Below are 12,340 nucleotides of genomic sequence, written 5' to 3'. Positions count from 1 at the left end.
ACAGGCATACTAAGGACAACCCCCAGGCATGATATTTAAAGGAATATTTCATTTTTATTGTTTCACTTTAGCATTATTAAATTAACGCTCCCGAAAAATGGACGTTTTTAAAACTTATTTTTGCTTTAATACATGTCCGCTGGGGCAGGACCCGGCTCCCCAAACACTTTTTATGGCAATAACTTGCATATTAGCCTTTAAAAATAGCACTTTTGGTTTTTCATGTTAGTGTCCCATAGACTTTAATGGTATTCCCATGTTCGCACAAATTTTTTGTTTGTTCGCATGTTCTGGTGCAAACCGAACCGGGGGGTGTTCGACTCATCCCTAGCCGCATGTTGAACATGCCTGTGGGCCGCAGGTTGAACATGCCTGTTTTAAACTAAAATTAAAACACAACTTAATTTGAAAATCCAGGTGAAAAAAAAACAGAGCTGCTGACTATGGCAATGCAATATATTTCCATTTCTAAATTATGTGTATTTAACCCACCAGTATTCAATGATAATAATAATAACATCAACAGATGAAGGTAACAAATAAGAAAGACAAAGAAAAGAATAAATCCACTCAGTTTTTGAAGCTGGGCAGCACTTGCCAATGGGGGTTATGCCTCGTAACTAGCCCAATTTTGTACTTGTGAAATATTTTCTTTGTATTAAGAATAATATTTTTATGAATATTGCTTGGGAAAATACAAAACCTGCAATAATTAACTTTCCAACAAGCCTGTTCTGGAGCAATCAGTCAGTAGTGCGACTGCTCTCGAATACGACTGGCCACAGACGGATCAAAATTCGTACTGTCTTTGCTGAACCAGCCAAATTTCAAGCCATCTATGGCCAGCTTTAGATAGAGGAGTTTTTTTTTATTTCAAAATTGGGGTAACACCCACTTTATATTTGTAAAGATATTAATATGTAATATGTTCCAATTAACCACTTGCCGAGCGCTGCACGCCGATATCAGTCGGCACAATGGCAGCAGTGGGCAAATGGGCGTACCTTTAGGAGCCAGGGATAGCAGGCATGCGCACCCACCGCTTACAGCGTGACCGTGCTCGCGGGACTGGTGGACTCGATGCCATGGAGCCTCAGAACGGGGAAGTGCCTATGTAAACAAGGCATTTCCCCATTCTGGCCTGTGTCATGACAGAGATCACCACTTCCTGTCAATCGGGAGCAGTGATCGCTGTCACGTGACTTGAAGCCCATTCCCCCCACAGTTAGAATCACTCCCTAGGACACACCTAACCCCTTCATCGCCCCCTAGTGGTTAACCCCTTCACTGCCAGTGTCATTTACCAGTAATCAGTGCATTTTTATAGCACTGATCTCTGTATAAATGACAGTGGTCCCAAAATAGTGTCAAAAGTGTCCGATGTGTCTGCCATAATGTCACAGTCATGATAAAAATCGCAGATCGCCGCTATTATTAATAAAAAAAAATTATAATATAATATAATAATAAAAATGCCATAAAACTATCCCCTATTTTGTAGACGCTATAACTTTTACGCAAACCAATCAATATACGCTTATTGCGATTTTTTATTTTTTTTTTACCAAAAATATGTAAAAGAATACATATCAGCCTAAACTGAGGAGACCTCAAACCTAATATGATTATTAATTAATAAACAATGTAAAAAAACAGACCAGGGAAGCGCATGCCCTAGTGCAAAAAACTTTATTAAGCAATGATAAAATGACAAATAATGCACTCACATACTCCCAGAATGACACCAAGGCTAAAGGCTCTTCTCCCCATGTCTGTATGTTAGGAATAAAAGGATACTTGAAAAAAGGAAGCCATGCCCCCAAAATGCGTTGTAACAATGGCAACCAGCACAGCCTCCTTCGGTGCACGTTGCTCTACTGAATAGTTTCTGGTTCACCGTAAAGCTGCCATACACAAGCCGCTATTGCAGCCAGCTCCCCGTTCTTCTCTTTCCCTCCTAATACACAGAGAGGAGCCTAGATGTAATCATGAGTAGATTACATCTAGTGGCATTCATACAGGGTGGGTTCTCATAGTTGTGTGATGAGCTTGGTGCCATTCCGGGATCATGTGAGTGCATTATGTGTCATTTTATCTTTGCTTAATAAAGAAGCTTATTGCACTACTAGGGCATGCGCTTCCCTGGTCTCTTGTTTTTTGTTTAGATTGTCCACAGTCCTTGTTTACTTACTTAAAGTGGATGTAAACCCAATGTCATCCTTTCTAAACTACTGCCATAGGGGTTATCTATAAGGATATACATGCCTCCTGCATGTATCCTTACCTGTCAAATTTCTCCCCTCTGTCTGTTATTAGACCCGAAAAACTGCAGATTCTGTGGGTGTGTCTGTTGTCTGGAGCTCGGTGGGTGGAGTCGTGATGTCAGTAGACTCCCCGCCCACCTCTACACTCCCCTTGTCAATATGCATGTTCTCCTGTGTATTTCTAACACTGAACTTCTGCTGAACTTCTGCTATGATCTCTAACATCCAGTGAAAAGACAGGAAAGTAACCACATGACTTCAGCATGCCAAATCATGGTGAGGTGTGGAACAGCCAATCCTTGCAGAGCTGTTGAAGAAAGGAGTAGGAGGGAATTAAAAAATAATGCATGTGTCTTAGGCTAGTGCACGAGATGTAACTCACCTGTCACTCACAGCAAGGGGGAGGATTTGACAAAGTTTTTCTCAGTTTCTCAAGAATTGTCTCACTGAACAATAAAAGAGGATTGCTCAGAGATGGATTAACTCTGTGTGGCAAGACTGAGCTCAAATGATAGGAAATCTTATACTATACAGTATGATTAAAAAAAAAATTAAAATTCGGGTTTACATCCACTTTAATGTTTACTTAATTTTAAACCATTTCATTGGGGCCCATGACCAGTTACCAAATCACTTAACCAAATCACCGTGCTCGTCAAAAGGCTGAGCTGGATATAGTAGGGTTTTCTCAAATTTGACTGCAAAAGTGAAAATACCCTTTAAAGCCACTCTGTTGGTTAAATAAAAAATGTACCTGCAAAAAAGAAAACATATACTGTATTGACCTGTCCTGCGGTTCGTGCCATTGAACGTTGCTTTAAGAAAGCTAATAAAAACTTGACACTTCTTGAGGTCATAGTCTTGTTCTCCCTCTGCTCTGCGTCCTCCCACCAAACCCTATGTCACTGGTTAAGGCACCAGGACGGGTACTTATATGCTTCTTTGCAGGAGAATCCTTGATCACAAGTTTTATTTAAGTGACATAGTTCCTTTAACTTTTTAGTTTAGAAAATATATATTTTCTTTCAAAAAATGTTAATTGCATGCATAGACAGACATTCGGTTTTGGAGGCAAATCAGCGATATCTAACAGTATTTGAGTGGATCATCCGCATTAGAGCTTTCATGTTTTATCATATAAACAACCTTTAGCTACTTACCTTTTTGGCAGAAGCAGCCTTCAATACAATGCTGATCACAACTATGCTCTCTTTCAGGGTCAGAGCAGCTATTGCTGCAAGGGGAGCCACACTCTTCATATTGCATATTGTGTGGGCAAGTCTTGGCTGAAATGAAACACAGCAATTTTGAGATATTTAATGGATCAGTTGCCTAAAAACTCTTTCCAAAATCTTCAGACATCTAAACCATTGGTCTCCAAACTACGGCCCGCAAGCCAGACATTACTATTTGCTGGTTTTTATCTGGCCTTTGCAATGCTATTCCTCCCACTGATAAGTGGCACTATTCCTCCCACTGACACCAATAATGAGACAGAATTTTGTTCGGTGAAACCAATGATGAGGCAACATTCCTTTCACTGACACCAATGATGAGGCACCATTCCTTTTACTAACACTAATGATAAGGCACCATTTAATTCACTGACACAAATGATGGGGCACTATTTCTTTTACTGATACCTACAATTGCAAATTATTCCTCCCACTGACAACAGCAATGGGGCACTATTACTTCCACTGACACCAGCGATGGGGCATTATTCGTTCCTATCCACCTGTTTAGGTGCGATTCAGGTGAAAATTTTTGCCTGAACGGGATTCAAAAACGTACAGGATCCTTTTTGAAACCTCACCACAGCCACCCCAGACATGTATGAACTGGCTCCATTGAGATGTCATGTGAATTGGATGAGGTTTAAAACGCTTACAATTCGCATATACACTATATCACCAAAAGTATTGGGACACCTGCCATTACACGCATATAAACTTTAATGGCATCCCAGTCTTAGTCCACAAGGTTCAATATTGAGTTGGCCCACCCTTTGCAGCACCCCAAACTTGCTCATCCATGTCTCTATGAACCTTGCTTTGTGCATGGTGCACAGTCATGTTGAAACAGGTAGTGGCCATCCCCAACTGTTCCCACAATGTTGGGAGCATGGAATTGTCCAAAATGTCTTGGTATGCTGACGCCTTAAGAGTTCCCTTCCCTGGAACTAAGGGGCCAAGCCCAACCCCTGAAAAACAACCCCACACCATAATTCCCCTCCACTAAATGATTTGGACCAGTGCACAAAGCAAGGTCCATAGAGACATGGATGAGCGAGTTTGGGGTGGAGGAACTTGACTAGCCTGCACAGAGTCCTGACCTCAGCCCGATAGAACACCTTTGGGATGAATTAGAGCAGAGACTGCGAACCAGGCCTTCTCATCCAACATCAGTGCCTGACCTCACAAATGCGCTTCTGGAAAAATGGTCAAACATTCCCATAGACACGCTCCCAAACCTTGTGGACAGCCTTCCCAGAAGAGTTGAAGCTGTTATAGCTGCAAAGGGTGGGCCAACTCAATACTGAACCCTACAGACTAATTCCCTGTACACACGGATCGGACATTCCCACAACAAAATCCATGGATTTTTTCCAACGGATGTTGGCTAAAACTTGTCTTGCATACACACAGTCACACAAATCTTGTCGGAAATTCTGATCGCCAAGAACGCGGTGATGTACAACACGTACGACGAGCCGAGAAAAATGAAGTTCAATAGCCAGTGTGGCTCTTGCTCTGCTTAATTCTGAGCATGCGTGGAACTTTGTGCGTCGGAATTGTGTTCACATTAATGGAACTTACGTTGACGATTTTTGTTGTCGGAAAATTTGGAGATCAAGATCTCAAATTTCGTGTGACGGAAATTCTGATGGAAAATGTCCAATGGAGCCTACATATGGTCGGAATTTCCGACAACAAGCTCCCATCGAACATTTTCTGTCGGAAAATCTGACCGTGTGTACGGGGCATAAGACTGGGATGCAATTAAAGTTTATGTGCGTGTAAAGGCAGGCGTCTCAATACTTTTGGTAATATAGTGTATGTGAACCCAGCCTTAGAAAGTTTGGAGACTCCTGATCTAACATTTTCGTTCGGGTAACATTTCTAGACTAACATAGTAAGATCGTAATTCTCTGATGACCCTAATTGCAAGTGTGAATGGGCCTAACATGGGCCAGACTCTACTGCTGCTCTGATGCTCATATGGATAAAAATATGTAAACCTACGGCAGAGGTCAGAAGTTCTCCAATTTGGCGGCACTCCTCGCTGTAGAATACATTGATGGGAATATTCAGAAATAGTCGGACACATACAAGAGTTTGAATCACGCAAAGTACACTGACATAAGTCTGATGCGCAAGCTTGAATAAATGGGTCAACATCAATCAGTTCATGGCAGCTGCTGAATTTTTCGTGACTTAGCTGATTTTCACACTTGACATTCTGAATACAGAAAAAAGAAAAATAATATTAGTTATAATTTCATACAGGTTTCCAATCATTGTGTACTTGTTAGACTATTGGATCATTGCTATGAAGCAAGATAATAATAATAATAATAATCTTAAAGTATAAAAATAATGCTTCTATCACAAAGCATAGCAGAGTTATTTTCAAGCAAAATAAAGGAACAGATTAGAGCACTATTGCTCTGGTGTCTTGAGCTTATTGGTTTCAAGTCATCATATATAATTGTATCATGCTAAAGAATGCATTCTTAGTAATGTTAGAGTGTAACTGATTGGTCATTTTTAGCTCCCACAGAGATCTCTGACAATGCCTTCAGGTGGATTGTGTCATCTTTGTTCAAACACCATGTAGGGTCAGGTCCTGGACTGAGATTCTAGCTCAGAGATGACAGCCATGTAAATCCTGGTGTGTGTGCAGTTCTTGGCTGTGTTCACAAATGTCCTGCACAGATCAGCCCCTGCTGCAGCCTCTCACCTTTTGACTCCCTACAAAGTTACAATATTGCAGTCTGAGTACTATGGCAAAGTAAATTAAGGAAATGCTTCCTTCTGCCTGCAGTAGTTGGCTGTCATCATCTCAGCATAGGCAAAGGCACTGCCTTTTTAATTATAAAGTATTGAGTGTTTCTAAAAATATTATAAATAATGATGGGCTTAGGCATTTTTGGATCATACCCACCAGGAAGCCGTCACTGTACACCGCCAATCATAGGCAGTGAGGCATTTCCCCACCCGCAGCTGGACATACACACGCTGCCTATGATCGGTGGTGTGCAGTGATGGCTTCCTGGTGAGTACGATCCGAACATGCCCAAGCCCATCATTAATTATAAAGTTAGGCCTTTTTCACACAGAGGGGATTCCATTGTGATCATCAGGGGAACTGAGCTGATCCCCTGCTGATTGGAGCAGAGTGGGTGGATGATACATCTGTGTCTGCCCAGTATCTAAAGAGCAGACATGGGCAGAGCCCACTCTGTTGTATGGGCCGGGAGGCCGGGCGGGAGTAAATGGACTCCGCTGTTTGTTTACACCCAGCTACCTCCGATCCGCTCCACCTTTAATGGACCTTTATTTTATAAAGTAAATTTGCAAACAGGCAAGTTTCTTACCTCAGCTTAGTGTACAATTTCAGCATCTGCTGAGATGAATGAACTGCCGTGCATGCATAGGAGTGTTGTCATCCCGGTCCAGCCAAAGATGTCAGCAGTGAGGAAAGCTTGGGACACTGCAGCACTAAATTGGAGGTGCATATAGTTCCACTTTAAAGAGCCTGTGTGCTCGCCATTTTTTAATCTGTTTGGTTCTACTGTAAGCTCAAGTTGTTGCTATGCAATAATGCAAACATATATGTATATATATATATATATATATATATATATATATATATATATATTTGTAGTCAGAGTCTTCGAGTGAGAAAGTGATACTCCTAAGCACCAAGGCACCAAGGCCTGAGGTGTGCCTTGGCCTGGCTGGTCAGTATGCCTGAAAGAGGGCATACTCTGAAAGTAAGAATAAGAAAAAGTACTGTGAGTATGTATGAAGGCTGGGGAAAACGGGTGGGTGGGAACCCAGAAACACCGACGACACCGGCCCTGACAGAGGAGGAGGCTTAAATAGCCCTCTCGGACTCCTCCCACAAATACAGGCTAGCCTCCGGCCAGCCTTACACTTGTAGTCAGAGTCTTCGAGTGAGAAAGTGATACTCCTAAGCACCAAGGCCTGAGGTATGCCTTGGTCTGGCTGGTCAGTATGCCTGAAAGAGGGCAAAAAGACACAAATTTAGGTGAAAAAGGGAAGGTAACAATCCATCAAGTGGAGTAGCGCGTGCCCGGATAGCAACAGTATGTATCCGGTAAGTATCCCCTATGACAGGAGAAACCCCCCGACCCCAAGACTTGGTGATGAGATGGAACCCCCTATAGAACCTGCGAAGCTACCCAGAACTCAACTAAACGTCCCATGAAAGATTGGATTGAGCCTGAAGCCCGAGACAACCCAGACATGAGAATGAACTGCTTGTGAATGATAGGATATGTGGGGGAAGGGGAGCAATGGCTGGTTCGAGGAGCCCCTGCAAAATGATGGCTGAGAAGATCGAAACTTCAAATGGACACCAGTGAACTGCTCAGTGAAAGCCCCCAACCCCTGGCCTACCCATACTTGGTATAGTGAAGTGTGAGGGTGTGTGCAAAAGGACAACTGGCAGGAGTTCAAAATGCTGAATACCTGAAGGATGTGATGGAGTAAGCGGATGAGGCCCATGCACTATGGCAATAAGCATCGTCAACATGGAGAACCATGCCAGACACAGAACACCACCCCACCTGATTAGATCGGGTCGTGTTTCAGCCTGTGACCTGACAACTGAGTCTGAATCCTGAACCGAGTAGGGAGGGCCAGATTCCACCCCGGGGAAATAAGTCCCATGGCATGATACAGTCATACCCAAAGTGACTGAAGTCCCCCTATCTGGAACAGGCTGGGGATCGGAAAAGATGACTGGACTGATGTCCCTGAGCAGTTCTCCAGGCAACATCCTAGACAAGAGATCAGAGCCGAGAGTGGAATCCAAAATCATGACGACGTTTGCCCAACCTACCACTTAAGGACCGTTAAGGGGACGTGGCTCAGCACACACCCTGAGAGAGACTATGAATCCCTGGTGGTAACCAGGGCCTCTAAGCAACAGGACATCAACTGAAAGAAGATTGATGACTGCTTCCGACCCAAGGGTGAGCCCAGTGGAGAAACGACATCTGCACCAATAAATTAGCCCTAACAACAGGCAGGACTGATGAAAGTGAGTGCAAGCTTTGTTGATAACGGTATGGATGACAATACAGCCCAACCTGAGAACACAAACAAGAGAAATGACAGACAACCAGACATGAGAACAACAACGCTCCTCTGTGCCTACCTAAGTATGAGAACATGAGCAGAATTGTCAAGACGACTGTGCGTAAAATGAACCTGATGACGGACCAACTCTCGTGTAAGTAGTGAGTGAGCCCAAGTAACCTGCAGCGCAGAGACAGGTAATTAACTGAAAACTCAGGGCTGGTGTACCCACAGACCGTGGTGGGTAGTCGTACAGGTGTGGTGAATGAACGTGCATTCTATGACGTGTGGTATATGGGCGAGAAGATTGTGGTCAACAATCACTAACTAACGAAACCTCAGCCCGTATGGATCTGTAGACGTGACAGATCCTGACATGTGAGCCCTAGCTAACTGACCCAGGTACAAACATGAAGAAAGAAACAATGAGACATGACAACCAACGAAGATGAAAACAGCTACCGGAGTATATGCCGTGACTGAACAACAATGCCCCTCTGAGAAGCGCTGAGGCTGAAACGCTATGACAGAAATGCTGAGACTGAACGCTGAGGCAGAAACTCTATCACAGAAATCTTGGGACAGCAACGCTATGACAGAAAACGCTATGACAGAAATGCTGAAACTGAATGCTGAGGCAGAAACGTAATGACAGAAAACCTGGGGCAGAAACGCAATGACAGAAACGATGAGACTGAAACGCTGTGGCAGAAATGCAATGACAGAAATCCTGGGGCAGAAATGCTGAGGCAGAAATGCCATGACAGAAATCCTGGGGCAGAAAAGCTATGACAGAACGCTGAGGCAGAAATGCGATGACAGAAATCCTGGGGCAGAAATGCTGAGGCAGAAATGCCATGACAGAAATCCTGGGCAGAAACGCAATGACAGAAATGCTGAGACTGCAATGCTGAGGCAGAAATGCAATGACAGAAATCCTGGGGCAGAAACGCTGAGGCAGAAATGCCATGACAGAAAACCTGAGCAGAAACGCTATGACAGAATTCTGAGACTGAAAACGCTGAGGCAGAAATGCAAAGACAGAAATTCTGGGGCAGAAACGCTATGACAGAAATGCTGAGACTGAATGACGAGACAGAAAAGTTGAGATTGAATGTTGAGCCAGAAATGCTAGGGCAGAACACTATGACAGAAATGTTATGACAGAAAACGCCATGACCGAAAAAACGCCATGACAGAACAATGCCATGACAGAAAAACGCCATGACAGAAAAACTGCCATGACAGAAATCCTGGGGCAGAGACGCTATGACAGAAACCCTGGGGCAGAAACGCTATGACAGAAACCCTGGGGCAGGAACGCTATGACAGAAACCCTGGGGCAGAAACGCTATGACAGAAATGCCGAGACTGTACGCAGAGACAGAAATGCCAGGGCAGAATGCAATGACAGAAATGCCGGGCAGACCGCTATGACAGAAATGCTGGGGCAGACCACTATGACAGAAATACTGGGGCAGACCGCTATGACAGAATGCTGGGGCAGAACACTATGACAGAAATGCTGGGGCAGAACACTATGACAGAAAGGCTGGGGCAGAACACTATGACAAAAATGCTGGGGCAGAACACTATCACAGAAATGCTGGGGCAGAACGCTATGACAGAAATGCTGGGGCAGAACGCTATGATAGAAATGCTGGGGCAGAACGCTATGATAGAAATGCTGGGGCAGAACGCTATGACAGAAATGCTGGGGCAGAACGCTATGACAAAAATCCTGGGGCAGAAACGCTATGACAGAAAAGCCGAGACTGAACACCGAGACAGAAATGCCGGGGCAGAATGCTTATGATGGAAATGCTGAGGCAGAACGCTATGACAGAAATGCTAGGGCAAAACGCTAAGATAGAAATGCTGAACGCTATGACAGAAATGCTAGGGCAGAATGCTAAGACAGAAATGCTGAATGGTATGACAGAAATGCTGGGCAGAATGCTATGACAGAAATGCTGGGGCCGAACATTACGACAGAAATGCTGGGGCCGAACGCTACGAAAGAAATGCTGGGGCAGAACGCTAAGACAGAAAAGCTGGGGCAGAAACGCCAGGACAGAAACATTGGGGCTGAACGCCATGACAGAAATGCTGAGGCAGAAACCATATGACAGGAACGCTATGACAGGAACGCTATGACAGGAACACTATGACAGAAAAACGCTATGACAGAAAAAAACGCTGAGACTAAACGCCTAGACAGAAATGCTATGACAGAAAACCTAGGCTGAAACGCTATGACAGAAATCCTGGGGCCGAAACTCCACGATATAAACACTTGTGACTGAAACAGTGGATGCCTGGGTGGCGTGCGTGGATCCCCCCCATGATGCCTCACATGAATACCGGGAGGTGAGCATGCGGGTGAGCGCCCCCCCATGACAACTGGGAGGTGTGCGGGCATCCCCTCCATAATTCACGGTGTGGTTCCAGGGAGGTGAACTGGCAGGTGAGTGGCAAGTGGGTGGGTGGAGGATGGATGATGGACAGACGGACGTGCCCCCCGCTCCCTCCTGCTTCCCCCCAGCATGAGCACCAGGAGAAGTGGGCAGGCGGCCCCCACGGCACTGGCAGGAACACAGGGATGAAAGGGAGAAGCAGGCGGCGGCCCCCCGACCATGCGGGATTGAGCCCAGCTAAGGTGATGGATGGGTGGATGGACGGACACCCCCCCAAGCTCCCCCTCGGCATGAGCGCGGGGAGAAGCGGGCGGGCGGCACCCTGGCCAGATGGAGCCATGGGGAAAGTGGGTAGTTGGAGGATGGATGGACAGACAGACACCCCCCCCGCTCCCCCCGGCAGGATCACCAGGAGAAGTGGGCGGGCGGTCCCCATGGTGCTGGCAGGAACACAGGGATGAAAGGGAGAAGTGGGCAGCGCCCCCCCGACCATGCAGGATTGAGCCCAGCTAAGGTGATGGATGGACGAACAGCCCCCCTGCCACCCCGGCATGAGCGCCGGGAGAAGCGGATGGCAGCACCCTGACTAGATGGAGCCATGGGAAAAGAAGGTGGGTGGAGGATGAATGGACAGCTCCCCCCACTCCCCCCGGCGCCCCCCCCCACAATGCTGGATGAAACATGGGGCTGAAAGGGAGGACGGGCGGGGCAGCCCCAACGATGCTGGTGGAACCCAGGGATGACAGGGGGACAGGCGTGCGGTGGTGCCCGGGAGAGGAACCGACACCATTGCTGCGGCCGACTCTGTAAGGAGGCCAAAAGTGATGTGCATCCACCCAGAAACGCTGACGACACTGGCCCTGACAGAGGAGGAGGCTTAAATAGCCCTCTCGGACTCCTCCCACAAATACAGGCTAGCCTCCGGCCAGCCTTACACACACACACACACACACACACACACACATACACACTTTTTGCTTGCTGAAACTCTGACCAAGTGGAACTTGACTAAGTGGTGAGTTAAAAACCAGAGTTGAAAACAGGAGAGTATAAGAGAAGTATTCAAGCCAGTAAGTAACATCTGAAATTTCCTGTTAGTAATATTATTGGGAAAATGTGTCCTAGCAAAATTGAAGGTTTTGTTCAGCGCACAGTGTGCCATATGTATACAGTAAAGGAGCAACAGCTCCAGGATATATACCTCTGTGACAAATGTGAGTGAGTTGTCCTTCTAGAAGCTCACATTAGAGATCTAGAGGGGCAAGTTGCAACACTAGACCACTGTCAACTATGAAACGGGTTAAAAGGGAGGGTGGAGAGGTAAGTC

This window comes from Aquarana catesbeiana, linkage group LG11, assembly GCF_042186555.1.
Source record: "Aquarana catesbeiana isolate 2022-GZ linkage group LG11, ASM4218655v1, whole genome shotgun sequence".
Classification (NCBI taxonomy): domain Eukaryota; kingdom Metazoa; phylum Chordata; class Amphibia; order Anura; family Ranidae; genus Aquarana; species Aquarana catesbeiana.
This window is presented reverse-complemented; position numbering follows the sequence as displayed.